Source organism: Gavialis gangeticus, unplaced genomic scaffold, assembly GCF_001723915.1.
Source record: "Gavialis gangeticus isolate Ggan-Ray unplaced genomic scaffold, GavGan_comp1, whole genome shotgun sequence".
Taxonomy (NCBI): domain Eukaryota; kingdom Metazoa; phylum Chordata; order Crocodylia; family Gavialidae; genus Gavialis; species Gavialis gangeticus.
Window position 1 is genome coordinate 33,155,528 of NW_017728998.1, and position 26,715 is coordinate 33,182,242.

Sequence of the window (26,715 nt, forward strand, 5' to 3'; positions counted from 1 at the left end):
TGCCTACAACTTTATCAGGGGCCACCAGCAGGGATCGGGGAAAGTCTGTTTACCAGGCCCCCCTTGGAGTCACCAGGAACAATGGCCACAAGCTAAGGGAGGATAGGTTTAGGTTAGATATTAGGAAGAACTACTTCATGGTAAGGGTGGCCAGAGCCTAGAATAGGCTTCCCAGAGAGGTGGTGCTCTCACTTTCCCTGGAGATCTTCAACAGGAGACTGGACAGGCACCTGCCTGGGGTGTTATGACCCCTGCCACCCCCGGTGCTCCTTCCTGCCCATGGCAGGGGGTCGGACTAGATGATCTGTCTAGGTCCCTTCCGACTCATTGATTCTATGATTCTATGATAAGGGGAAAGGAAGAAGTTACTGTTAAAGATTACTATATTTGGTATTTGATATTTCCTTATTTTAAGGATATATCCAGGGTCCCTGGAGTCCATGGTAGACAACTTTTATGTAAATATAAATTAATATACATATATAAATCACTGGCAATTTTTAAAAGAAATTGTAGAGCTAGAAATTGTAAAGCAAGAAAGTGGAAAAAGAGTAACTATGATAACAGTTCTGGTAAAAGTATACAAGGAAATATTCTTATGATTATTATCTACTCACTTCACTTACTAGAAAAGTACAGGAAAGAATGTTAAATAAAAAATCTCTAAGATTCTAAAACAGGGCTTCCCAGCATTTTTGTCAGCATGACCACATTTAAACATTGGAAATTGTTCGCAATCCCAAAATGATGCAGACAAAATCAGCACACCCTCCCTCCATAGGCAGCCTGGCTGGAGAAGACCCCATGGGGAGGAGGAGGATGTGGGCTGCCTGCTGAGGGCTCAGGGCTATCCGCCCTGCTACCCTCCTCCTGGGGCCCTCTGCAGCCCAGCAGGTGGGAGGGCAGCAGGGCAGGAAACCCTGAGCCCACAGCTAGCAGCCGACATCTGCCATGTGTACAAATGGGGGTTGGACTCCATGACCTACTGAGGTCCCTTCTGATCCTAACATCTATGAACCTATAGAAATCTGGGGGGCACATGAAGTGCATGTGGTAGCAGGGCGCCAGCCATAGGCAGAGGAAGAAAATATAATTGGAGGGGGAGCTGAGCACATGTGCCACCCCCAGCAGGTAGGTCTGTCATGGGGAAGGGGTGGGCGGGGGGCTTATTGAGGCTCCCAAGGTGAGAGAGGGAGTGGGGCTGGGGCAGGGCTGGGGTGAATGGGGCCCTGGGGCCAGGGCCGGTTGTGGGACACTTGGAGCCTGGGTAGCTCATCCGGGGGAGGGAGGGGGCTCCTACCACCATGTGCACCCCTGGGGAAGGCACAGGGGGCACGTGCCCCGCAGATCTTTGTGTGGGGTGGAGGCAGCTGCCACTGCGGCTACTCTGTGCACCCCGCTGCCAGTGCCCTGGCAGCCATCCAATGCCACGTGCCTCCCACCACCAGGCAGACAGAGCAGCCGGTTTGTAGGAGGCATGTGGCATCACACAACTTCCAGGGCACTGGCAGTGGGATGCAGAGCACAGCCTGCAGGAGCAGCTTCCTCCACCCCGCACACAGCTCGGGGGGGCACATACCCCCAAGTCTGCCCTGGTGGCAGGAGCTCCCCCATGCTCCTGGACAAGCCACCTGGGCTCCAAGCATCCCACAACCTGCCCTGGGGCCCTATTCACTCCCATCCCCTGCAGGGGCCTTGATCTACCGCCTGCAAACCCCTTCCCTCCCCCATGCCCCTTCCCATCCACACATTTACCTGCTGGGCACTGCTCCACACAGGGCTGGCTTGGGCTGACTTACTGCTCACATGCAGGCTCTAGTTGTTCTCTGTGTCTGTGTGCACTCCTCTCCCACACCCTGCTGCAGCTGCCTGGGCCCAGGGTGCATGCGTCTGAAGGGGCTCAGACCCATTAGCTCTGGGCTTGTGCTGGCTATGGAGCCAGCCCCAGATGAGCTGCCCATGGCTCCATTCTGATCCTCCAGCCGGGCCTCACATTCCCACCCCGGCCCTGGGCCACATGCACTTGCCCAGCTGGACAGCACCGCCAGCCCCAGCCCTGCCCTATTCCCACCCTCACTGCAGACTTACCTGGAGGGAGCTGCGGGCACTGCTCTCCATGCTGCCTGGCTGTCATGTGCATGTGTGCGCATGCACATGCATGTGGCACCCCCTGCCTCATTGCTCTCCTCCTGCTCCCCTCAGCCCCAAACAGTCCCTTGCAGGATGGAACTTTGCCAGTCTGCAAGGGGAACCCACCATTTCCTGCTTTCTTCTGTGATTTTCATTATAGTCGAAACTGTTGAGTGTCTTTCTGAACCCATTTTTTATTGTTGCAACCCCAAATGGGGTTGCGACCCCAATGTTGAGAACCACTGTTCTATAAGAAAACATTCATTCCCAGCTCCTCTCAGCATCAGTCCCTTATTGAATTTAGAGAATGTAATGTATTTGCTACATCGGAAGCTTAGCCGTCTTACGCAAGATCTCACCAGCTATTACTTGGGGAAAAAAAAAATCTAAGGCGAGTTGGTAAATAAGCTGTTTTACACTGAGTAAAACTTATCTGTTTGAAGGAAAGCAGGCAATGGACAGTGATGGCTGCAGCTGCAAAACAGGGTGCTAATCAATGTTGTAATGAATACTGTGTTAATCCCCAGTTGAACTTCAAACCAGAAGACCACAACCTAAGCAGTGCAGAGAAAAGGAAGTACTACCTAAGATTAGTGGAGACTAGAGTCAGAAAAGAGCTTGTGTGGAAGTTGTGTGAGAAAAAAAAGAGATGAAAGGAAGCAACTATGGACATAGCCCAGGATCAGCATCTGAAATGAGCTTCAGCTCACGAAAGCTTGTGATATAGATATAAATATAAAGCTATCTATCTACTTTGGCTAGTCTATCAGGTGCAAATCTATCCTGCCTTCTATTTGATTTCAGACTAAGATTGCTAATTCCATCTCTTAGTGAAAAGAGGGCATTGGGCTGAGGACAACAGGCAGCATGTTAGGATCTTGATGACACAGCTGCTGTTATACCTTAGGACTTAACTGCCCTTTGAAGGTGGTTGGGTTTATGTTTTTTATTGTAACCACTGTACCTACAGTATTTGCACCTTTTACTTCTAGCAGCTCTAATATATTAATTCTCTTCATCAAGAGTGTGTATTTTTGGGAACTCACTGAAGACAAGGGCACAAGAAGTCTAGTGCCTACAAGATTATGCTACACCCAGCATGCTTCCAAACAACGAGGGACTGGTTTATCACAACACCCTGCTGTGGGGTCTGTTACATTATCTTTATTTATGAGCTAGACAAGGGATCCAATGCAAATGGATCTAGGAAAATAAGGTCAGGGAACATCAAAATGAGAATCAACCCTAGATACATGTAGTTAATACCATCTGTGGGAAAATAATGTAAAACAAGTATTCAGTGGATAGGAGAGAGATGGGAAGTTGTAACCTAAGGCTGATAGTGAACAGCAAATTTAAAACAAGCTTTTAATACAACATGCAGAGTGGAGGAGATTCAATTTTGCTGAAATTTGGGATGGTATGTAGAGGGACACCAAATAATCTAGAGAATTATGGTCCCTTCCTATATGGCACTGAAGAGACTAAGATGAGAATAAATTACATTCAATTTTTAGGACACCTGCAGTGCTAATATAGTATTATGTACAATGGAGGGACTTCAGCAAAGAAAATTGAATTAAGAGTTGACAGGGGTGTTTTGGGGGTGTGGATGGGACAGAGAACAGGGGACTTAAAAGTACCACATTTGAATTGCTTGGCAAGGTAATAACTTAGGAAGCTAGCAAGGATGAGAAGAGTAAAACCCAGGAAAGAGAAATAAACTACTTGGAATTTTACCATTTAAGACACTGAGGTGCAGAATATGGTTCAAATGGAGACTAAATTCAGGAAAGAAAATGTACACTCAACTTATGAAAAAGTCACAGATAATGGTATCTAATAAACCAGTGAGGACTGTGATGAGGAGGTAAGACTACGAAGATTAATGTCCATGCAGCTATTCTTTCAAGATGCATACAATTGTCTCTGTCAGTTTTTCTACAGCATACTTCCTTATAGCATTCAACTACAGATACGTGGAACCACAAAAAATTGGGAGTCTAATCCCATCAATCTACAGTATTTAGTATAGTAAATTTTGTGAAAAGAAATTAAGCATAAATGGAGAGGACTGAATAGAGTTAATCTGTTCAGAAGTTATCAAGTGTTTCTTTGAGATCTCTAGCTTTCTGGATAACCCATTCCAAATGGCACTACCAAAAATACATTTGATAAATGCTGAGGAGACATTGTCTCCTTAGTAGTGAAAACCATTCTTGTAGCATAAATTAAAAATTCTTCACAACTTATTTTCTCAAACTGAAACTTGGGAAGGTGATAACAAAAATAGAGAACCGGGAAGAAAGAAAGTAATTAAGCTGTTTCTATATAAGAGTTTCTCCTCGTGATCTATACCGGGGAGGCTATCTTGTTGCATAAGTGCTACAAGCAGCATGGGTAGCTTCTCTGTGTGGCAAGCGATAGATCAGGGAGTTGACAAGTACTACAGCAGCAGACATCACAGGACCAGAAAGCAGAGCAGTGCATTGGGCAGGGAGCACAAAATGGGGAACAGAAAGCATAGCAGGAGACTGGACAATGGAGGAGGATTAGAGTGACAGTTGGAGAGGGTGTGGGGCTAATTTGTGACATATCTCAAAAACGTTGGCTCCCACTGATCTACAACAATGGGGTTGGACTCTTTCAATGGCTTTTCAATGAAATGGCATGTAAAGAATCACTTAAGGTGACCAATATACAACAGTAAGAAAACCATGCTATGTTTAAAAACTATAAACTATGGAACCCTTCTTTACTACTTATTACAGTAAGTTGGCAACCACTGTTTAATAGTATTTGGTATTGTTTAGTGGATTTTATCCCTCTAATGGATTCCATAAGTAAAAAAAAAGGAAACAAAAAAAAGAACAAAACCTGGCATTTGGCAGATGCTGTGGATAGTTCAGCAGTGACAAACTGACACACAGCTGTGCATATCTGGCAGATAGCTTTTTCAGGCTGTATTTTCAAGATAGCCAGCCAGCAGCCAGATGTTTAGGGAAATCCCCCATTGTTACTTCATAGAAAGAGAAGGAGTTGTCCTCTGGCAGTTCTCCATAGAGGAAAACTTAGAGCCACTAATCTTGCTGTCTCTCCAAATCTGACTTACTATCAGATTTCCAACTCTCTACCACTCTTTACAATTGTGTGGCACATTGTTTGAGCTGTAATACAATGCGCACAGGTGGGACCAACTGCTCTAAGTGCTGTGGCTCCATATAACTCTACAACAGGTCTTATAAAAATGTGCTTAATGAAAGAGGCGTAATGGGGTGTAAGGCAAGGGCCATCAACACCTGAAGCTGTGTTACTGTTCATTTTAGCTATCCAGATATTTATGTGGCCCATACTTCCAAGCTGACCAAAAGCCACTTAAACATTCCAGAACAAAAATAATTTCTCTTCCTTTCCACACTTTTAAGAGAAATAACTTAATGGGATGAGTGGCTTGGCGTGTGTTGGTTTATGTTTGTGCAAGGGAAGTGGATGCACTACAGCTCTATAAAGAGCTATTGAAGAAAATCCAAGTCACAGAAATATGTTTTTCATTTAGTTCTGAGAAGATTTAGCCACAGCCACTCTTGTTGTTTCTTGAGACAGCTCTTTTGAAGTTTTGTTTCCTACAGAAACAGCCTCTCTACTCGCTGTCAATTTCGTAGCTCTAGTGGTTCAACTTAACTATCATGAGAAGTTATGCTCAAAAAAAGAAATAGGATTTTCAGGGACACTGGGCCAGTGCTGAAGATGGCTTTCATTATACCAGAACAGCGACCTTGAAGGGACTTTCTGCTTAATGGGAGAATATACAAAAAGCTGAACACCAAGGCTATGAGTACTATGGCTTGTGCCAAGCAGAAAGGCTTTGATACACAACCAATTGCAAAGACGGTACACAACCCTAGTTTCACTAAGCTGAAATCTAAACCTTCCACGGCTCACTGTTTTATCTGTCCCTGGACACATACTCTTCCACAATACAACAGGAATTCTCCCAATCACAAAGGGTTCCTCTGAAAAATGCATCAGAATGGGGTTAACTTTGGGCTTTCCTCTTAGAAATGACAAAATATGCAAGTAAGGGATCAGCAAAAATCTTCCCCCTAGGTCTCTAGCACATGCTCCAATGCACAGTGTAGGTTAAACTGAAAAAATAATCATGTTCCCTTATACATTTTCTCTCTCTCTGAGCTGCAGTTTCCCTTCATATTTGTTTACATGAAAGACTGTTCAATACATTTTACCTAGGTTTTAATGCAATTTAGCAAATGAAAACAGTAAGAAAAATCAATACCCCATAACTAGCTAACTCTTGTCAGCTCACCAGTGAGTTACCAGCTTATCAAGCAACTCAAATTTGGTACTTCCCATAGCTTGGGAATCTCCAGGCTAAAGGATATGTTTTGAACTTAAGGATCAAGTTAGTCATTGGACAGAATTTTGTTGTCTATTGTGCAAGTTTTTTACTTTTGTATTTAATATGGTAGTTGTTCTTGGTTTTTTAATTATGTTCATCAGGAGATGAAGATAGACCAGCTGTCATTTTTTTTTGACAACGCGCATTGTTTTTTCAGGATGGCAGCCAAAACTGACAATACAGTATTTTGGGGGATTATTTTTTTGACAGGCAGTACTGCAATAACATTAGCAAAACAGCAGCAACAGCAGTTGTGGCGATAGCACTTTTCTCTAATTCAGGCCTGAATGATGACTTAAAAAGAATTTGCAGGCTTTGGCAAGAATAATACCAGAATAACGAGTGGAAAACAGGAATAATTTCACTGAAGTCAAACCAGAAAAAGGGGTCAAAGCAAAGCCATGTGAATCCTCCATAAGGCAGATCAGGATTAGGCCCGCAAGCAGAAACAGGTTTGCTAGGGTTGTTTTAGTCTAATAAGTTGCTTCCAACTGATAAAGTAATCAGAATGCTCTTTTATCACTGAGTTAAAACACACCCAGAGAGACATTATACCTGTAGCATGAAACCTTCCCCCACTAAAGTCAAAAGAAAAACATGCAGGCCATTAGCCTTTATATTAGGGATATATGCCTTTGAAATCAGTGTGTTCTGTAATACTGTATTAAAACGGAAATAAAATCCCAGCCCAGTACTTTTAGTCAATCTCTCCTATACATATGGCCCCCATAACGATGATAACATCTAAATGCCTCAGAAGGGTTTGTCCTCCCAACACCCCTGTGAGATAGAAAATACTATTAATCTCATTTTCTAAAGGAACAGAGACAATGGGAGAGTACAAGTTACTTGCTCAAGATCACAGAAGAAACTGATGGCAGAGCAAGAAACTAAACCCAGGTTTCCTAAGTTCCAGAGTACTATGATAATCATGTGCATGGAGCCAGCACCTAAGTACTACCATACAATAAAAGCAGCTTAACCAAAGCATTGCTCTTACACCAACTTCCCAAAAAGAAACCACACAGACACACACATGTACACACACACATTATCATTTGTGACTTGACTTTACCTGCAAACAATAAGAACAGACTACATGTATGCTGTTTGCTGCAAAATGAAGTCTGAATCTATTGTATGAATTTAATACACAAGGAAGGGAAGAAGAAAGTGATGTACTTCACTTCAACGAAGTACCCTAAACAGGAAATCCAACTACCCCCAAAAGCAAGACTAAGGGCATGGAGAAATGTACCATTTTAAAGAGCAGACAACTTACCTCTCAGTAACTTACAGCTGATCTGCTGTAACTGTTTTTTTGGTATGCTCCACTCATATTAAAACAATTATGTTGGGTTCATCTGCACACCATAAGTCTTCCCATCAACCTCTTTAAAAGTGGTGTAACTATTTTGTCTGTCTGTAACAGGGAGGCCATCCTTCTGTTACTTATGAAATAAGGAAATGATACTTACCGCAGCTGCTGTGGAGTGGCCAGAGAAACGATGATGTCATCAGATGGTGGTGGCAATGTTAACTGCACCTGCAGGGGAGAGTAATGAAGCAATGACTCACTGGAAATGACTTGCTAATAAGTAAGCAGAAAAGACTGAATCTTCCCCCAGAAGGTGAAACATGAGTTCTGGTAGAGCATGACCAGAGTGACTTGTGCAGAGGCACAGAGTGAAGGAGAATCGGCACATAGGGTGAGAAGCCCAGTGACTGCTGACTGAGCTGAAGGCAGACGGAGGGAACATTTTGCACCCAGACTAAGGTAACTAAGTTATTTGTAAGTTAAGGGACCTTACAAGAAGAAGTTAAGTCTAACAGTGCTGGGTCAAACCAAGGAGACAGCAGTGGGACTAGCCAAGTCACTTCCTTGTCCTATGCTTTTAGGAACAGATTGGCCCCATTTGAATGAAGCAGTAGTGAAAGCTATGAGTGAGTTAAAAGCTTGACAATATTTAAGACAAGTAGAAGGAGTCTTTGTGGGGATGGGACCCCAAGGAGAGGAACAGAGAGAAGAGGAGGTAGACCTTGAAGCTATCATTGGAGGTGGGCACTTTAGAGAACACCAAGAGCAGGAACCATTATTTTGGAACATCTCTGAAGAAGGCCTAGCCAGGAGACAGGAGGAAGTACTCAACCCCGGGTTAGCAGATAAAACATCACGCTTTGACATGACAGATGACATTTTATACAGAATAGACAAGGGTAAAGGCAGCGACGAAATTTTACAAATTCTGGTGCTCAGGCAATATTGGATGCAAATATTGAAAGTAGCCCATACACTTCCCACGGGCGTTCATTTAAGCCTAGATAAGACTGAAGCTAGATTAAAACAGAGAATGTTTTGGCCAGGATTTTCTACAAGATTGTAGAAAAGTTTTATAAGGAATGTCCTGAGTGTCAGTGTGTGTCAGGGTATAAACCCATGAAAGGACTGCTGGTATCAATGCCTATCATAACAAGATCTTTTGAAAGAATCACATTAAACATCATGGGCCATTTTCCAAGAAGTAGTGCAGGCTAGCAATATGTCCTGGTAATAGTAGATTATACCACGAGGTTCCTAGAGGCCATCCCATTGAAGACTATTACAGCCCCCAAAGTAGCAGAGAAGTTGGTAAAATGGGTAGCAAGAGTGGGTCTTCCTCAAGAAAACTTAACAGATCAAGGAAAGTCATTTATGTCAGGAGTTTTACAAGGTATTTGCCACACCCTGAAGATAAAACAGCTAAGAACCTCCATTTATCACCCCCAGATGGATGGTCTAGTTCAGGGGTCAGCAACCCCTGGCACACTTGCTGAGCATGGCACACAAGGCCATTTTGCTTGGCATACCACTGCCAGTGCAGGCTCTAAGCAGCTGCTGCCAGCCATGGAGCCCAGGACACTCCCAGCAGGCAGCTGGGAGACTGCAAGCCCTGCTGCAAGTGGACCAGGCTCTGTGGGCCAGCTTCAGCTGTGAGGCTGCAAAACAGCTGCTCTGGGCTCTGGCATGTTGGCACTCCGGCACCTTCCAAGGTAGACACTGTGGTTTTTTTCAGCACTCCGGCCAAAAAATGTTGCCTACCCCTGGTCTAGCTGAACAGTTTAACTGGACGCTTAGGGGGATGACAAGAATCTGTATTCAAGGGGCCCCTTTTGAATTAGTCCACAGACATAAGCCTAGGGGTTCACATGATGTAATTTGTGAAGGTTAGTTGGAGGGACTGACAGGTGAAGGGAGACAACCACATTTGATGCAGGACTTCCGTGAAAGATTAGAGACGGTGTGAACTGTAGCTCAGGAAAACTTAGAATGCTGTCAACAGAGACAGAAACAGACACACGGCACCCATGCAAAAGATAGAGAGCTACAAGAAGGAGACGAGGTACTAGTCATGCTACCTGATAATAGCCACAAATTGTTGGCACATTGGCAGGGGCCAGTCCAAATCACTAAAAAGCTAGGACCAGTGAACTATAAGGTACAATGAACTAGCCCAGTAAGAAGAAAACAGAATTACCATGTTAATTTTTTGAAGAAGTTGAATGAAAGAGATGCATGGCTGATGCAAGGAGGTCTAGAGTCAGAGGATTTGGATAATGTGTGTGACCCTATATTATCAGAATTTACAAATGGAGAGCCTAAGATAGGAAAGACACTCTCGGGTATTCAGAAGCAAGAGTTAGAATGACTGGTACAAGAGTTCCCAGATGTATTTAGCAAAAAAAAACAGGCAAAGCTAAAGGTGTGGAGCATAGTATTAGAACACTGGAAGGTTGCGTTATAAGGCATCACTGGAGGTGGTTGCCTCGTCATTTATGCCAAGCCGTTAAACAAGAAGTTACACAGATGTTACAGTTAGACAGAATAGAAGAACCCCATAGCCCCTGGAGTGCCCCCTCATTGTTGTGCCTAAGCCAGAGGGAAATATTAGGGTGTGCGTAGACTTCAGGAAAGTAAACAAAGTAGCCATATTTGATGTGCTTCTGATGCCATGAGTTGAGGAGATGCTAAAGAAAATCAGTCAGGCCAAATACATTTCAATGCTAGACCTTATGAAGGGTTACTGGCAAATTCCAATGACCCCAATGGATAAAGAAAAAACAGCATTTGGTATGCCGTGGGGGTTATTTCAATTCAACAGAATGCCATTTGGGCTGCATGGTGCAGCAGCATCGTTTCAGTGTTTAATGGACAGGACGTTGGCCTCACATCAAATGTATGCAGCTGCATATATTAATGATATCATAATCTTCTCTGCTGACAGGGAACCACACTGTCATTTTAAAGGAACCAAGGGATGTAGGACTAACTGCAAATCCAAAGAAATGTAGCTTGGGCCAAGAGGAAACTCAATATCTTGGGTTCCAAGTGGGGCAGGGATACATAAAGCCTGTAGCAGACAAAGTGGAGGCTATACATAGATATAAGTTACCCAAGACACTGAAGCAATTTAGATCATTTTTAGGCTTTGTTAATTGTTATCGCAGGTTTATCAAGAAGTTTTCAGAGGTAGTATCACCTCTGACAGCTATGATGAGGGGTAAGCCCAGACAGCTGCAGTGGACAAAGCAAACCCTGAGAGTGTTTGACATAATTAAACAGCTGCTTTGTAAAGAACCTGTTTTATATACCCCTAAGTTTCAAGAGACTTTTTATTTACAACTGACACCTCAGGGAAGGTGTTAGGGGCAGTACGATTTCAGGGGGAGGAAAGGCATACAGCATATGTGAGCAAAAAATTGTGTGAACCAGAAACACGCTATTCTATGATAGAAATAGAATGCTTAGCCATAAGATGGGGGTGGAACTTTTTCGTTATTATTTGTTAGGGCAAAAATTCATATTAATTACTGATCACGCACCCCTCAGATGGCTGCAGACAGCTAAAACCGATAACGCTTAACTAATACCCTAGGCTCTCGCATTACAACCATTCTATTTTTTGGTAGAACACCAAGCTGGGAAGAAGAACATAGCAGCTGACTTTCTGTCACAATCTTTAGACCCTAAAGAGATCACATGCCTGGTGACACCAGAGGTAGTTATGTGAGGTGGACAATAGAAGAATAAAAGAAACGTAATATTGGGACTTTTAACTGAAGGGGGAGGTATGTAACAGGGAGGCCATCCTCCTGTTACTTATGGTATAAGGAAACGCTACTTACCGCAGCTGCTGTGGAGCGGTCAGAGAAACGATGACGTCATCAAACGGTGGCAGTGACACTGAACTGCACCTGCAGGGGAGAGTCATGAAGCAGTGACTCACCGGAAACAACTTGCTGATAAGTAAGCAGGAAAGACTGAATCTTCCCCCAGAAGGGAAACCATGAGTTCTGGTAAAGTGACAACCAGAGTGATTCGTGCAGAGGCACGGAATGAAGGAGAGTCAGCACGTAGGGGGAGAAGCCCAGCGACTGCTGACTGAGCTGAAGGTGGACAGAGGGGACATTTTGCACCCAGACGAAAGTAACTGGGTTATTTGTAAGTTGAGAGACTTTACAAACGGCAGTGAGACCTATCGCTAAAGAAGAACAGAGAGGGGGCAAGAGTAACCCCTCTCTACCAAGGCTGAGACTGGGCAATCTATTTGGGACTTTGCTTATCTGTTTGTGTTATACTGTTGAAAGAATCTGAGCCACAGCACACAAGGTTTTTTTCTTTTTTCTTTCTGTTTTGACCTGATGTGGACAAAGATGTGTAAAATAAAGAAAGAAAGAGAATATAGCATGTGTAAACACCAATAGGAGTCCTCCTTTTGATAACTTATAAATTTTTCTCCCATCAAGGCGTGACAAGACTCAAGGGTTTTCTTTTTTTTGATTTCCCTTTTTTACACATTAGACTCTTACACTGTCTATGCACTAACCCTCATTAAATTACCCCTGAATGAAACAGGGAAACTACTGCAGCCTCGACTCATTTACTGCAGGTTAAGATTGAATAGGTACAACATTTATGCCAGATTCAGCTTCACCAAAGTAAGCTACCTTGGTTTTAAAGTGTTATTCCTGTCTTGTCTATTACTCACACTCTGTCATCATTACTCTCATATGCATATATTCAGGCTGATAATTCTTTCTCTAGTTTTACACTGGTGTAATTCCACCACCTTCAAATCATTCCTGATTTACACCAAGGTGAGAGGAGTGAGGCCTAATATATATTATCTTTGTGGTAAGAATAAAGATTAATTAGTGCATTTTCTGAAGCTGCCTGCAGTAAAACTAATTCCATGCCCAATAAATCTAGAAAGCAGACAGAAATTTCAATAGAAAACCAATGCACATTATTTTGTCCTTCCTTTCTTATTTACCTTATGTGAAAGATATGTGACTTTGCAATCCGTGCTGTTTGCAAAACCAAAGCAAAATGTAAAGGATTCTATACCCAATTCTCCCAGACAATATCGACTATTCAAAAGTCCTACAGTAAGAGAGCATCTTTCCTGAATCCACAAATTTCTGCAATGAGGATGCCACAGTGGTTTCTTAGTATTTATACATCTCATCCTACATTACAGACTTAGCTATTAGAAAGGGACTGCAGTATCTTCCATATAAAGGTGAGAGGCCACTGTTATTGACACATGATTTTAATCCTTTGGACACTTCAAAAGATGAAGATTAGCAGAGATGCTCAAAACTAGCACCCAGGAGAGAGCTATTTGTCAAAAAAGTTGATACCATTGATGCTTGTCGAAGTAGAAAAGAGTGTGTAATTTATCTAATAAAAGTCAGGCCTTGTTTGCCTAGACTCCTGAGTTTTGACAGTTCCCTTGCTAAATTATCTGATACTGAGTTTCATATTATAAATGCAAATGTTTGATCAGCTATGCATTTTAGGAGCAACCCATATTATTGGGCTGGATTTTATTCCTTGGTTTTCTCCAGAGTTTTCCTTCTTAAAGTCTTTGTTTCCTTCAGAATTCATTATAAACGACATAATTATATGTCTTTTTCTTCCTTGATTGAGCGCATTTCTTACAAATGATGATTTACCACTTGGAAATTACAAATAGCATGAATAGATACAATTATTATATTGCCGAATTTGCTTTAAAATTCAGAAATGTAGTTTAGCTGAACTGTTCATAAATTATAAGTAGGCAGGTCACATTCTTTACTCTAATCTTTACATGAGACCCTGGATGCAAATTGTACTTGCTCTTCATAAAGAGAATTCAAAGGTTTGTACTGGAATATGGAATGGATTTAAAGTTTGGATGAGCATAAATGGAGTTCTAATGTTGTTTAAAAGAAAACCTATTTCAGAATGGGACTTCTTTCATTAATCACATGTTACTAGCAGACACTTTCTGATTCATTTGTCTCTAGTTGGGTCTAGTAGAAATACAGGGCCTGACACACACCTGAATTTACTGGAAAAACTCACACTGATTTTGACAAGGCTTTAGAGAAGGCCTACAAAGAAAACTGTGAGCAGTTTTGTGAGTGAAAAGAAAAGTACTCTAATAAAAGAAATAGTATTTACATGTAGCTAGCTACCTGGATTAATAATAAGGTCATTTGAAAATAAACCCCACAGTGCTGGAACATAGAAAACTTCTTTAATCTGCACCTTGGAAATGCCACACTATTTGTCAGCGTGTCTCGGGAAGCATTAGAACGCATATTCTCCTTATTGGAACCCTCCACAACACACACACGTGCACACACATACACACACACTTTAAAGAAACAAATGTAAAATGCTCAGTTTAACATCTGTGCAAGGAAAGATTCAATTTATCATTCACTTTATCTCATTTATTTCGCTGGAAAAAAGGAATCATCTAAAACATAGCACGAGTATGTTGAAAAAACATTTACATTTACGGAGTTTAGGGCAATCTAAATGGCTGACCATACAGGCATTCACAGGGCTTCAATCGCCATAAAAATGGCATGCTCGATCTAAAGTTGGCTCACCTCAGAGGTGAGCCAACTTTAGATCAGTCTGGGTTACCCTGATCTAAAAAGAGTTAATGTGGCCTAACATGCCTATATGCTTTCACAGCACAATCCTGGGGTGGGAAAGCCCATCCACTTGTCACAGAACCAGGGCTGTGCTGTTTTAACCCCACCTAACCCTGACAAAGCAATTTTGCCCCCACCACCATCTGACTGCTTTCCTGTGGACTTCAAAGCCCACCCCTGTGGACCTGCCAAGAAGTCCTCCCCACCCCCGCCTCCCCCCAGCACTGGAAACCATTCACAGTTTTCATAAGACCTACTAATTTTGCCTGTTGTCTCCAGCTGCACCTTTTTGAGAGTTATAAGAAATCATTGCAAGCTACACAGGTCTGAGCTGGGCCAGTACTTTGAAGCGAGACTTACAAAGTAAAGTAAAAAAAATAAGTAAAAAAAACCCATGAAAAATTCATTATTCCTTTTTAACAGAAAATGTAAAAAACCCAAACATCTTTCACACAGCTCTAAGGAAATTCCTGACTTGAAGATAATCCTCAGAGAAGATCCATATGATCAAAAAGGTTCACCCATGTAGATATCTTGAAAGGTTCTAGAGACTCTTTTCTGGTTATTGATATAATAAAGAGGTGTCTAGCACAAAGAGTGTAGTGCTGGGTATGTAACAAAAGCAGCTATTTTGCAAAAAAAGAAAAAAAAACAGGGTGCTTGGTACAAAAGCTTCAGTCCCTGGTTTGATTCAGCGGAGATTCGACCCAATTCAATGGCTGAATCTCTGAATCCAACTCAAATCAGGAGACCTTTTAATCTCTCCAAATCGAATCGGAACCCTCCAAATTGCTTCAGAGAGATTCGGAAAGATTTGGAGATTTGGACATAGACACAGCTTTAAATGTTTTTTCTCCATACCTCAAGGTACCAGGTGGCTTGTGAATGCTGAAATGGTGGGGCAGATGGAGCATCCCACAGGAGCGCAGGGGGCTCTCCAGTGTGGTCGACGTCCGCTGATATTCTTTTTTTGCATATCAGCCAAAATCAACAACCATCCTGAGATACAGCCTATCACACTAACCAATGTTATTTTTCCCTTATATTCTCTTATCTAGCTGTATTTATCTTACACTTTGATTTTAAGTGATTCAGGATTTTTTTTGGTCTGTATATGTATATAATAGATTAGCTTGTGGTTGTTGGTTTTGGCTGATATTCTTTGCATTTTAATTGTTAAAAAAGGATGAACAATAGCCGCTGGAATGAAAAGCAAATGACCCCTGCCAGAGGTATTCAACTTTTGCAACCCTGGTTGCAACCTTGACAAAAGACAAATACAATGTACCATAATAGGAGCTTTTCTTTATAAACACAACTTTTAGCTGCTGTGGTAATCTTAATATTAATTTTAATGTCATGCTAGGACTGGGAATAAAACTTGTCCTCTAACCAACATGATAGTAATTCACAAACAACACTGGTCAAAACTGCTTGCTTGATGTTTTGGCCAACCTTTTTCTTAATTAAAAAAATAATAATAATTTAATTTTTATAAATTTTTTTTTGACATCAGTAAAATGTTTAGAGTTTTTCATGAAACTTCTACCACATTGTTTCTTGAATTAATTTTCAAAACCACTACATTTTTATTGTCCTGGAAATCATGATTCCTTATAACTTTGTGTTTATTAAAGATTTGTTTTTAAAGAAATAATTCAAAACACAATTGATTGAAATTTGATAAATATTGCTTAAAACAGTGACAAAAGTACAAAAAGGATCCCTCTTCAACTTGCAAAATAGAAGCAACTTCAAAATTTCACAAAAAATCATTTCCACATTTTCAACTAGCTCTGGTTACACAATTGTTACAGCAGTCCAACTTTTAATAAGCAGCTGTACTTTTCAACTCAGGGGTAACAGCATATCTTCGTAGCATGGGAGTATATAGATGATGCCTTCATTATACGGGTCCTGATCTTGCAGTCCTTATGTATCCAGAGTCCACACTGTGTGTTAATAGCCAAATTCCAAATTGGGTAATTGTGCCATTCTGCCTACCCAGATCTCTCATTTTGATTTAATACATTGTTTTACTTCTTGTGTTAGAGCAGAAGGAGCTTCAGGATTTGTTCACTACATTTTTTGTTGTGCTCTGCTTTCAAACAGGTGTAATGCTTCACCTCTGATGTCACTGCATGAACTTTTTCTGTAGATATTTCCTGATCTAGCCTTTCATGAGGCAACAGCTTAAAAGCACAAAATAATACTACACAATGGGTGCATTGGCATGAGACACTGACTGCACGGTAGCTAAAAAATACTGCGTGGTAGCACATTACAGCACGGACAGTGCTAATACATTACTGCACAGTATTATCAGGCTACTGCATGGTAGCATCACTTAAAAGATGTTTACTGACACTACTGTGCAGTAACTCTAGTTACTGCTCATTTATTTAGTACTTGCTAATACAATACTAAATAAATGTGCAGTAGCGTCTCATGTAGATGCACCCAATGGAGGGCATAAACAATGAACAATGCTATACTCATATGAAAGGGCAAGGAGGCATTAGATAGACAGAATATAATTATCCAGCCTGGGATTTAGCTGGGGTTCCAGGTTACCACGCTTACTCTTATAGAAACTGCCATATGATCTTTAATTACCACAAGCAGTCATCAGTGGGAGATTTTGGTATACAAACAACAGAATTGGGCTTATCACAGACTATGAGTACACTAACTTGTAGACTAGGATCTCTTATATGAACCGAAATATATAGTTTCCAATATAAAACATTTTTTCCTAACTTTGGCTGAAATGCAATGCTATCAATGTTAATAGGAAAAATCTAATAGATTTCAGCAAAATATAAGTACCACCCCTTTATTTTTAAGTCGTCTTACAAGCAAAATCTTAAATTATTTCAAGGAAGTAATCAAAAAGTAGAAAAAAAAGAAGGGAAGAGAGAGTGTGAGTGCTGCATAGTTATTAAGGTAGAAATCCATATTTTAAAAGTAGCAATTCTACATTTTCCAGTGAAGAGCAACTTAGACATATGGTGAGAAGGAAACTGCTCAAATTATTGCTTGCAGAATAAATAATATAAAACATATCTCCATTAAGCTCTGATTTAATTGAAACTACATTTTCTTTAATCCCTGCCAGGAAAATAGGAAGAATATGGTTTCAGAACTCATGTGCCCACTTTTTATCTGCATGACCTGCTTAAAGAGCTAAGCCAAGTTTCATTAAAAATTATTGGTCTCATAACTTTTTTTTGTCTTAAAGAATCCCATATGGAGCCAATACCATGATAAAATTGTAGCAAAAATCCTTTGGGCTACTATGTTCTATAAATAATATTTATATTAAAAAAAAAAACTATAAGGAGACTTTATGACAGGTCAGAAATAGTAAACAATGACACGGTCTCACTTGAGGAGAGTACTATGGGGAACTGCACAAGTTTTAAAACAAACAATATCTTTATCCAAAAGATGATGATCAAAAATATGCTCCAATGTCTTATGCACTGCATTAAAACTACACCACTGCAGCAGAACAATATACATTTATTTCTGGGTTCTAGCTAACACATATTGTTGTATTAAGGAATTCTTTTGTATTACTATGGCATCTGCTAAAAATGTCAGATGTGATCACAGCCCTTGCAAAACAAGTATTTTAACAACCAAAACCTTATGATAGGTTATATTTCAGTGACTTGGAAACAACACTGCATTATCTGAGAAAACAGCACAGATGTTGCTTAATAAACTGTTCAGTTTATGCATTGTATTAACCTCATGAAACATTTATGCAAATCTTGCATTAACAAAAGGTAAAAGAATCATTATAGGTTATGAAGAAAACAATGTGACAACCTTTGTTTTTACCTCAGTATTTTATGGGTGTATTTTAACTCTTTGGGGTTTCTGCTTAGGAAGACACAGGGGCATTACAGATTTTCATCTATTTTGTTTTCAGTTCTGCTATCATTCCTTCCAGCTGATTTCACATTTTATAATGCTAATAGTGGGTGTATGGTTTTGAGTTTCTCTACTGTCAGCTGGTCAGTAGGTCTGGAGGATATATTTAATGGAATCTGACAGCTGATGGAACTGATCTCATTGAAAGGGGATTTGATATGTGGGATGAATGTGGTGACCCTCAATTCGCCATATTAATGACCATTATTATTCAAACTCTTGCAGCCAATATAACTCTTTTTCTTGGACACACCAGTACATGTGTATAAAAGAAATGACTTATGGATGAGTTAGTCCGTATACTGATTTGAGTGCCATTTAGATAGCATGTCAAAACAGATTAGCTATTTTACCCTGCCATAAAATTAAAGGCGAAGCCTTTGTACTATGTACACTTGTAAACAAAGCAATCATAATAATGGATAGCTTCACTGTGTTGTGTTAGAAAGCTAGCAAACTTATACACCTTTAAGCAGGGAAAAAATTCTCTCTCCACAGTAGACAAAGGAAATAAGTATTCAGATAATGTTCTTTACTAAAATAAGCTGAGAAGCAACAGGTCTGTCTCTGTTATGAGTTACCCAAAAGAAATGTAATTTAAGATACAACCCAGAGTAATTAATTTTTAGGGAAAATAAAATGTGTGAATCTTGTGCTAATTAATCTGAATTAAAATGTAGGCATATACAATACAGACAAAAAATACTTCCTGCATGGATTTGTTTCAAAAATCTCTAGAATGCATCATTTTACCTTCAGTTATAGAGAACAGACATAGACATTTGCCCCAGCCTAAGACCTTGCATTATGCAAAAGCAATGCTATCAACAACTGATGCTACACATCAGCAAATCCTTATATTACTACAAATATTTTTTAGCAGAAAGGAAGTTGGTCACAGATGATATAATAGATATGTAAGGACTGCACAATCAAATCTTAACACTTAAACCAGATAAACAAGGAGCTTCTTGCTTTTAAATTATATGGAAGTGGTACTTTTTTTAGGTCAGAAGCATAAAATCTATTATTGATCTGGAGCAACGTGTCCTGTCTTTTAAAGCCCAAGGCACTCTAATTCCATTCAATCAATATCTGCTTTCACATTTTTTAAACAAATATGCAATTTTGTTTACACATCTTAAAGGCTACTAATGTACATTGCCTTTTATTCTCTGTCATGTGTGAAAGTAGGTGATGTTATGTACCATTCAGTCCTGCTGCCTGCTGTGCGGGACAGGCCATTTAAAACCTTTGCAGACTGTTATGGTCCCCGTGATACATGAATAATGTACGCATGCTGCATTTCCCTCTTTTACTGCCTTTACTGATCCAAAAACAGACAAGGCTTTGAAAGAAGCCAAATAATAAAAAGTGAAGCCACCATCAACTTAATGCACTGAGACACTTATCCAACATACATGCATAAATACTACAGCATATGAGGAACGCGTCAATAACTTTTAAGTTATTAAGGAAACCATCTGAGAAAGAGGATGTAATTAGATCATAGTAACGAAGTTCACATTTGGTTTCCATATTTTCAAGGATGCAGTTAACATGATAATATCTCAATTGCTGTATGGTTTGAAAAGCATACCCATATGATGACACTCAGCTGCACATTCATTTAGTTAGAAATGTAAAAATCCTTGAGAATTTGGACCTTTAATCTAAACAATATCACCATATGGAAGACAGCATAGAATTTCTTGATCAGTCTTATGCTTGCCTGCCCTCTCTCTTTGTACCAATGGAAACTCTGGGTAAGGTGCTTTCTTGAATTGGGTATCTGCTCGTTCACAAAACCAGGCAGAATGTAAAGCAGAAAAGGATAGGCTTAGAAATTCACAGGGAGCATACTGCATGCTGAAATTAACAAAGATTAATGCCTGAGGATGTAAAATTGCCGGGTCAGAGAAACATTTAAACTCATCTGGGCTGGATGAGTGATATAAGGCCAGTTTGCAGGCTGGACTGGACCAATGGGCCCAAGGACACCAGATCCCTCCTGCCTCACCCCACGCCAGATCCAGGGTCTATGGCACTCTCTCTGAGATCCATGTTGCATGTGTCCCAGAGTAACCAGGGCAGACACAATGTGTGGCGTGGAATCCCAGAGCAGCCAGAATAGGAGACCCAGGTGGTGCAGTCTAGCCAGAGTAGATGCTGTGTGTACAGCAGATCCCAGATCAGCTGGAGCAGGCACTGTGCTACACATGGTACCTACCCCAGCAGTACTGTGCCACTCTCAGCACCTGTTCTGGCCACTCTAAGATCCATACTGCACATGGCACCCCCAGCAACTGATCTAGGACTACATAGATTTTGGTGCCTGCTCCAGCTGGGCTGGGACCCATGCTGTGTGTGGTGCCTGTCCATTTCCCAGAGCAACCTGAACAGGCACTGCATGTGGCGCACATCCCAGGCCCTGACTACTTGGTCAGTCCAGGTCAATTCAGACCCAGAGACAGTACCAGGGGCTGCATGACAGGCTCTGCAGGCTAGATCTGACCAGTAGGCCATATGTCTGACACCCCTGATTTATTGTATTTAATTTTTCAGTCTATTATACTGAATGTATTTATAAATGTCTAAAGGTACCAGGCAGAGATGATTTGAAAATAAATGGAGATGTTTGATTCCATAATTTATCATTTGTTATGCTTACAGAGAGAGAGGCAAACGTGATATTTTCAGTATTAAACAGTTCTAAAGGTAAAAATGCAAACAATTATTAAAAACTGGTAAAAAGTTGAGGCTGACTTAGTAGAAATATTGTAAGATTAAATTATGATGCCTTAATGAAATGGTTACCCCATGGAAGGTCAGATAATTTTCACTGGTCAAACAAAAGGTGAACCTGGGTGAATGACATTAGGGCCAGAGTTTTCAAAAGGAACTAATGATTCCTGGTCAGTTCTGAAGAGCTTGACCTAGATGTGTACATAACACGTGGTCAACAAGCTAAGGACCACAGCATGGTGATTCTGAGATACTGCTTCCTTCTCCCCATATCTTATGCTCCATCCTCTTTTAAAGATGTTCTCCAGATATTCATCCCAGAAGTTGCTGAGAACCAATAACCATGGAAGCAGTTTCAAACCATCATAGAAAGAACTATTCAACATTTAAAGGATTGAAACCACCTCTGCTCGACAGTGAAGCCATGTATTTGGACCCAGGACTTGTCTTTGCATCCATGTATTTGTACAACGTTTGTATTTGTGTTTTTCCATGAGATTTTTTTGCTTCATGATTTGTGGAAATGAAGTTAGTATTTCCAAAACTCAGGAAACAAAATAGTATGAGAAAACTGACTGCATATTAGCATTTCTTATTAGTGCTTTCCTCTAATAGTCAACAGATTGTACTGTATTACAACTACATTCAGATCTACCTATTCCCCCCCACAAAACAGTCCAACCAATTTTCATCTATTTTTACCAGTCCAAAGCAAAATGACAAGTATCATGTTTCTTCAGTATCATGTCTCTCATGTATAATTTCCTTATAGACAGATACTTAGATGTTATTTATATATGTGTGTGTGTATGTATAACCTTATATATAAAATACACACATGCACAACATGTAAAAACTAGAAAATGAAACATGTATAAAACATATGCAACATATGCATATAAATGTAAAGAAAACCCATACAGCCACTGGATTAACTCCTAATCATTTCAACTTCTAAACTCTTTGCACATACAGCACAGTATGGACCAGAAATCATTTTTCCTCATACCCAATAGTCTATGAAATAAAAAGGCTTAGGACAAACTAAAAAGGGAAAGTATAATTGTTTATAAAAATGCTATTTTGGTCCTACCTTATTTGAAACAAATATAAAACTGCAGACATGAGGTTCCTGTTACAAAACCTGCACAATGGGTTGTTTAATCAGAGCCACAACTGCCCTGATAACAAGACTCTGAAACTGATGCAGCTCAGATTAAAGGCAGTGTTTCCAGAAAGTATGCTTCAGTAATGGAGGATTAGGCCTCAAGCTACATACACACACTCAAATAATCTGGGGGAATTATCCCAGGTCTGTTTTCCTGGTAGAAATACTTACTCAGGGCAACTTGTACAGACATTCAAATGCTGTGGCCCTGAGAAGTGGAGAGCTTGAAGCACTGACACTGTGCGGCCAGGTGGGGACCTATGCACACATCTCAGCATGCTCTGCAGGCTCCCTTAATATATCTGGCAACAGATGGCAGTAGGGGTGCACCAATAGAGATTTTGGGGGCCAATACCAATAGCTGATATTTAAGGAGGCACATTGGCAGATACCAATCCAATATCCAATACAGCTGCCATCAGCTGGTCAGTCTATGGTGGTGGAAGTGGGGGAGGAAGGGAAGGGGTATGCAGGGGGGCAGATCCACACCCCCTGCGGTGAGGGAGGGGCTGGTGCTACCCAGCCAGGGCAGGAGAAGGGGGGCGCAGGACATGGCTTATGGAGGGGGGACAGCTCCCACCACTGCTTGCACCCTGGGAGGGCGGTGGGGGGTGTGTGCCCCCAGATTTGTGCAATGCAGGGTGGGATGCAGCTGTGGGGTGGAGCCAAAGCCAGTGCTGTGCAGGGCTCTTCTTGCTGGGGGCTGGGCTCAGAGTGGGCTCAAGCAGCACTTGAAGGAGGCTGCAGCAATCCTAAATTTTGCCGCAGTTCCACTCCCAGCCCCACACCACCACCCAGTGCACCACACAATGCTGGCTCCACCCCTCAGCTGCAGCCCACCCCGTGCCACACAGGTCTGGGGCACATGCCCCCCCCAGGTGTGCAAGCAGTGGCAGGAGCCATCCCGCCCCCCATGAGCCATGCCTCTGACCCACACCCCGCCACCCCAATTGGGCAGCCCCTGCCTCTGGCCGTCTCTCCCATTGTGGGGGTATTGATCTGCTCCCCCAAGCCCCTTCCCTCTCCCCCTCCCCTTCCACCACAATGGACTGACCAGATGGAGGCAATTCTCCACACTGCTGGCTCTGCTCCATGCTTCACTACAGCTGTGCACAGCACAGGCATTTTTCAGCCAAATTATCAGCCCCATCGGGCCAATATCCAATATAGACAATTTTCATTATATTGGTACCGATCCGATATCAGACGGATGTATTGGTGCACCACTAGATAGCAACAGTAAATAGGTTCATTGACCCAGAATGCCCATGGTCAACCTATGTTTCTCAGAAGCACAACATGGAAATTGTGATGGGGGCATGTTCTTCTCCCAGATGGAGCAGTAGAGTCCAGCAAGCAACACACTGTCTCCCTGGGGAGCCAGGGCAGGGGAGAGGGGGAGATCCTGGAAGGACCACGCTCTGTTCTGAGACAAGCCACAGGTCCCTTCCAACCCTAACATTTATGAATCTATGAATATATGTACATACATTTGCTCTCCCAGGAGTGATTTAACCCTGGGTTGTTCCAGGATTATTCTTCTGAAGTTGTCATTTTTACTCTAGGAAAGAAAACATGAACATCTATATAGTCATGGTTTCTCCTGGGTAGCAGTTTTTCCCAGGAGAAACTGAATGTCTGTGTGAGGCCATATAGACATGGTTCTTCTCCCAGAATTCATAGATTTCATAGACATTAGGGCTGGAAGAGACCTCAGAAGATCATCGAGTCCAGCCCCCTACCCCAGGGGCAGGAAGTCAGCTGGGGTCATAGGATCCCAGCAAGATAAACACCCAAGTTTCTCTTGAAGGCATTCAAAGTAGGTGCTTGAACCACCTCTGATGGCAGGCTACTCCAAACCTTGGGGACTCAGACAGTAAAGAAATTCTTCCTTGTGTCCAGTCTGAAATGGTCTTGCAGGAGTTTATAACCGTTCTACCTTATCATCCCTTGGGGCACTCTGGTAAACAAATGTTCCCTCAGATCCTGGTGAACACCCCTGATAAACTTATAGGTGCCCATCAGATCGCCCCTGAGCCTGTGCCTTTCCAGGCTGAAGAGTCCCATAGCTCTCAGCCTGTTGTTCCTGACCTCTGATCATGTGCATGGCTCTTCTCTGGACTTTCTCAAGCTTCTCCACATCCTTTTTGAATTGTGGAGCCCAAAACTGAATACAATACTCCAGCTGTGGCCTCACCAAGGCCGAGTACCATGGGAGAATGATGGCCTGGGATATGCTTGAGAAGCATCTATGGATGCAAGCCAGCGTTTTGCTCGCTTTACTAGCCACAGAATTACATTGAAGGCTCATGTTCATCTTGTGGTCAATCATGACCCCCAAGTCCCTTTCATCCATAGTGCTAGCCAGCATAGCACTGCCAAGCCTATAGGGATGCTGGTGGAAGAACAAACCTGGAAGAATTATCTCAGATTATTTGAATCTGTGTACACAGCCTTAATAATTACTGCACAATATTCATAGAATCATAGAATCAATGAGCCGGAAGGAACCTAGACAGATCATCTAGTCCGACCCCCTGCCATGGGCAGGAAGGAGCACTGGGGCTGGGAGGGGTCATAAGACCCCAGCCAGGTGCCTATCCAGTCTCCTCTTGAAGATTTCCAGTTCTCCAGTTCCATATTCTCAAGTGCTTCTCTGGGTCTGAATTTGTCTAATACAGAGGTTGGCAGTGTTTTTACCACCGTGGGCCACTGCTTAAAACCCAACCCCTGCCACGAGCTGCAGCCCTCCTCCTCCCTCCAAGTGCCAGCAGATACTGTGAAGGAAATAGATTGAAAAAGGCAGGGGTCCTGGGGATGCCTCCTATGTTGTTGTGGCTGGAATGTGCTGCTGGTTCTCTGAGCTACTGAGAGTCAGATCCAGCCTCTTCACAGGCTGGATCCAGCCCATGGGCTGTAAGTTGGCAATGCCTGGTCTAGTATGTGACATCTCTTACCTCTCTATTTTTTTCCTTGTGCGCACTGTGACAGAATGTTCTGACTTCAAATACAGCTCCTGGCCACTGACAATCCACTAGGAAAGTGCTGAAAGGAAAAGATGACCTTGCAACACAACGTAAGCTGGTAAAATTTGCGATTTGACTCCCATAGCAGAAGCGTGTTTCAAAGCCTTACTTCCACTGTCAGAGCTATGAAGAAAGGTTGGTGTGTGGAGATACTATTTATCTCAGGAAGGGCACTCAGTCGTATGGCACCAGTGATGGGCTAGCTAAAAGTCACATTATTTATACATAATAAAGAGTTTTATGGAAGACATTTATGGGCACTGATAGCCTGTCTGTACTACAAATACGATTTTCCAATGTGTTCAGGATTTTCTTATCACTCTTCCTGTTAAATCAGTATGAGCTTTTGTAATGAACTGAAAAGGCAAAATAGCTAGGCTAAGGGTGAATACTATGGGAAAATCCTACCCTGCATATCTAACCAGAGAAACCAATATAAGATGGGGAAGTCAAGTAGACAGAAGAGTCAAGAGATTCAGGTCAGGTACAGACATTACATTTAAAGTGTATTAAGTATGCAGAAAGCACTTTATAGCTGTAACAGAACAGACATTCAGGGCTCATAAAGTGTTTTAAAAATGGCAGATCCCAATCTAGGTTAACTCTGGATGGATGCGCACTAACCTAAAGTTTTCTGTTCGAGCACTTTATGAAACAACTGTGCCAGATCCCATCAACGGTTACCTTAGAGCGCAATCACAGCCATCCCAGGAAGCATTGCACAGGGCTGATCTAGCCTCAGGCATAGCTCTCTGCTCTGCCCAAGCTCTGGGTTGGCCCTGCCCCCTTGGCTGTCAATGACCTAAGTTAGTGACAGCCTCTGAACCCAGCCCTGAATTCAGCCTGGTGGGGGAGGGGAAGGAGGGTTTCTGCCCCTGCAGCCACTCCACCAGCTAGCAACTGTCCCCAGCCAGGTGGGTGTTGTGGGGTATGGAGTCCAGGGTCTTTCTCTTGGAAGCCATTGCCAGAATGGCCCCTCACCTGGGGACTGTCAGCAGTGGTGAGGGAGGAGGGAGGAAGGGAGTCCCCCTGCCACAAGGGCTTCCCCACAACTTGATGGCTTGGGGTTGGGCCAGTGTCACAGGTGGCTCCATTCACCCAACTCCCTGTCCAAGCAACCTAGCAGCTGCAGCCTGAAGCTACAGAGCAGGGCTGCTCCAGCTTTTTGCGACACCAGGAACTGTGGGTGGGGGAAGAGGGATGGGGAAGGGAACCTCTGTCACAAGGATCTCCCCCCCGCCCCACTTCCTGAAGCAGCAAAATTTGGGGCCAGGCAGCTCTGCTGCAGCTGCTGGCTGCTGCTGTCAATGGGC

The 26,715-nt window shown here is 42.2% G+C and overlaps 1 long non-coding RNA gene across 2 annotated transcripts in view; it reads right to left on the reverse strand.

Annotated features, from left to right (window-relative positions):
- LOC109289599 overlaps nt 1-26,715 on the reverse strand; it is a 127,806-nt gene that overhangs the window by 14,903 nt on the left and 86,188 nt on the right. Inside the window, exons 4-6 of one of the 2 annotated variants that reach the window (XR_002095420.1) lie at nt 11,711-11,779; nt 8,026-8,093; nt 7,832-7,938 (exon numbers count right to left, since the gene is read on the reverse strand). This is a non-coding gene — a long non-coding RNA (uncharacterized LOC109289599). Of the gene's footprint in view, nt 1-7,831; nt 7,939-8,025; nt 8,094-11,710; nt 11,780-26,715 lie in introns of those variants that run through there. The other variant, XR_002095419.1, reaches the window with a different exon arrangement.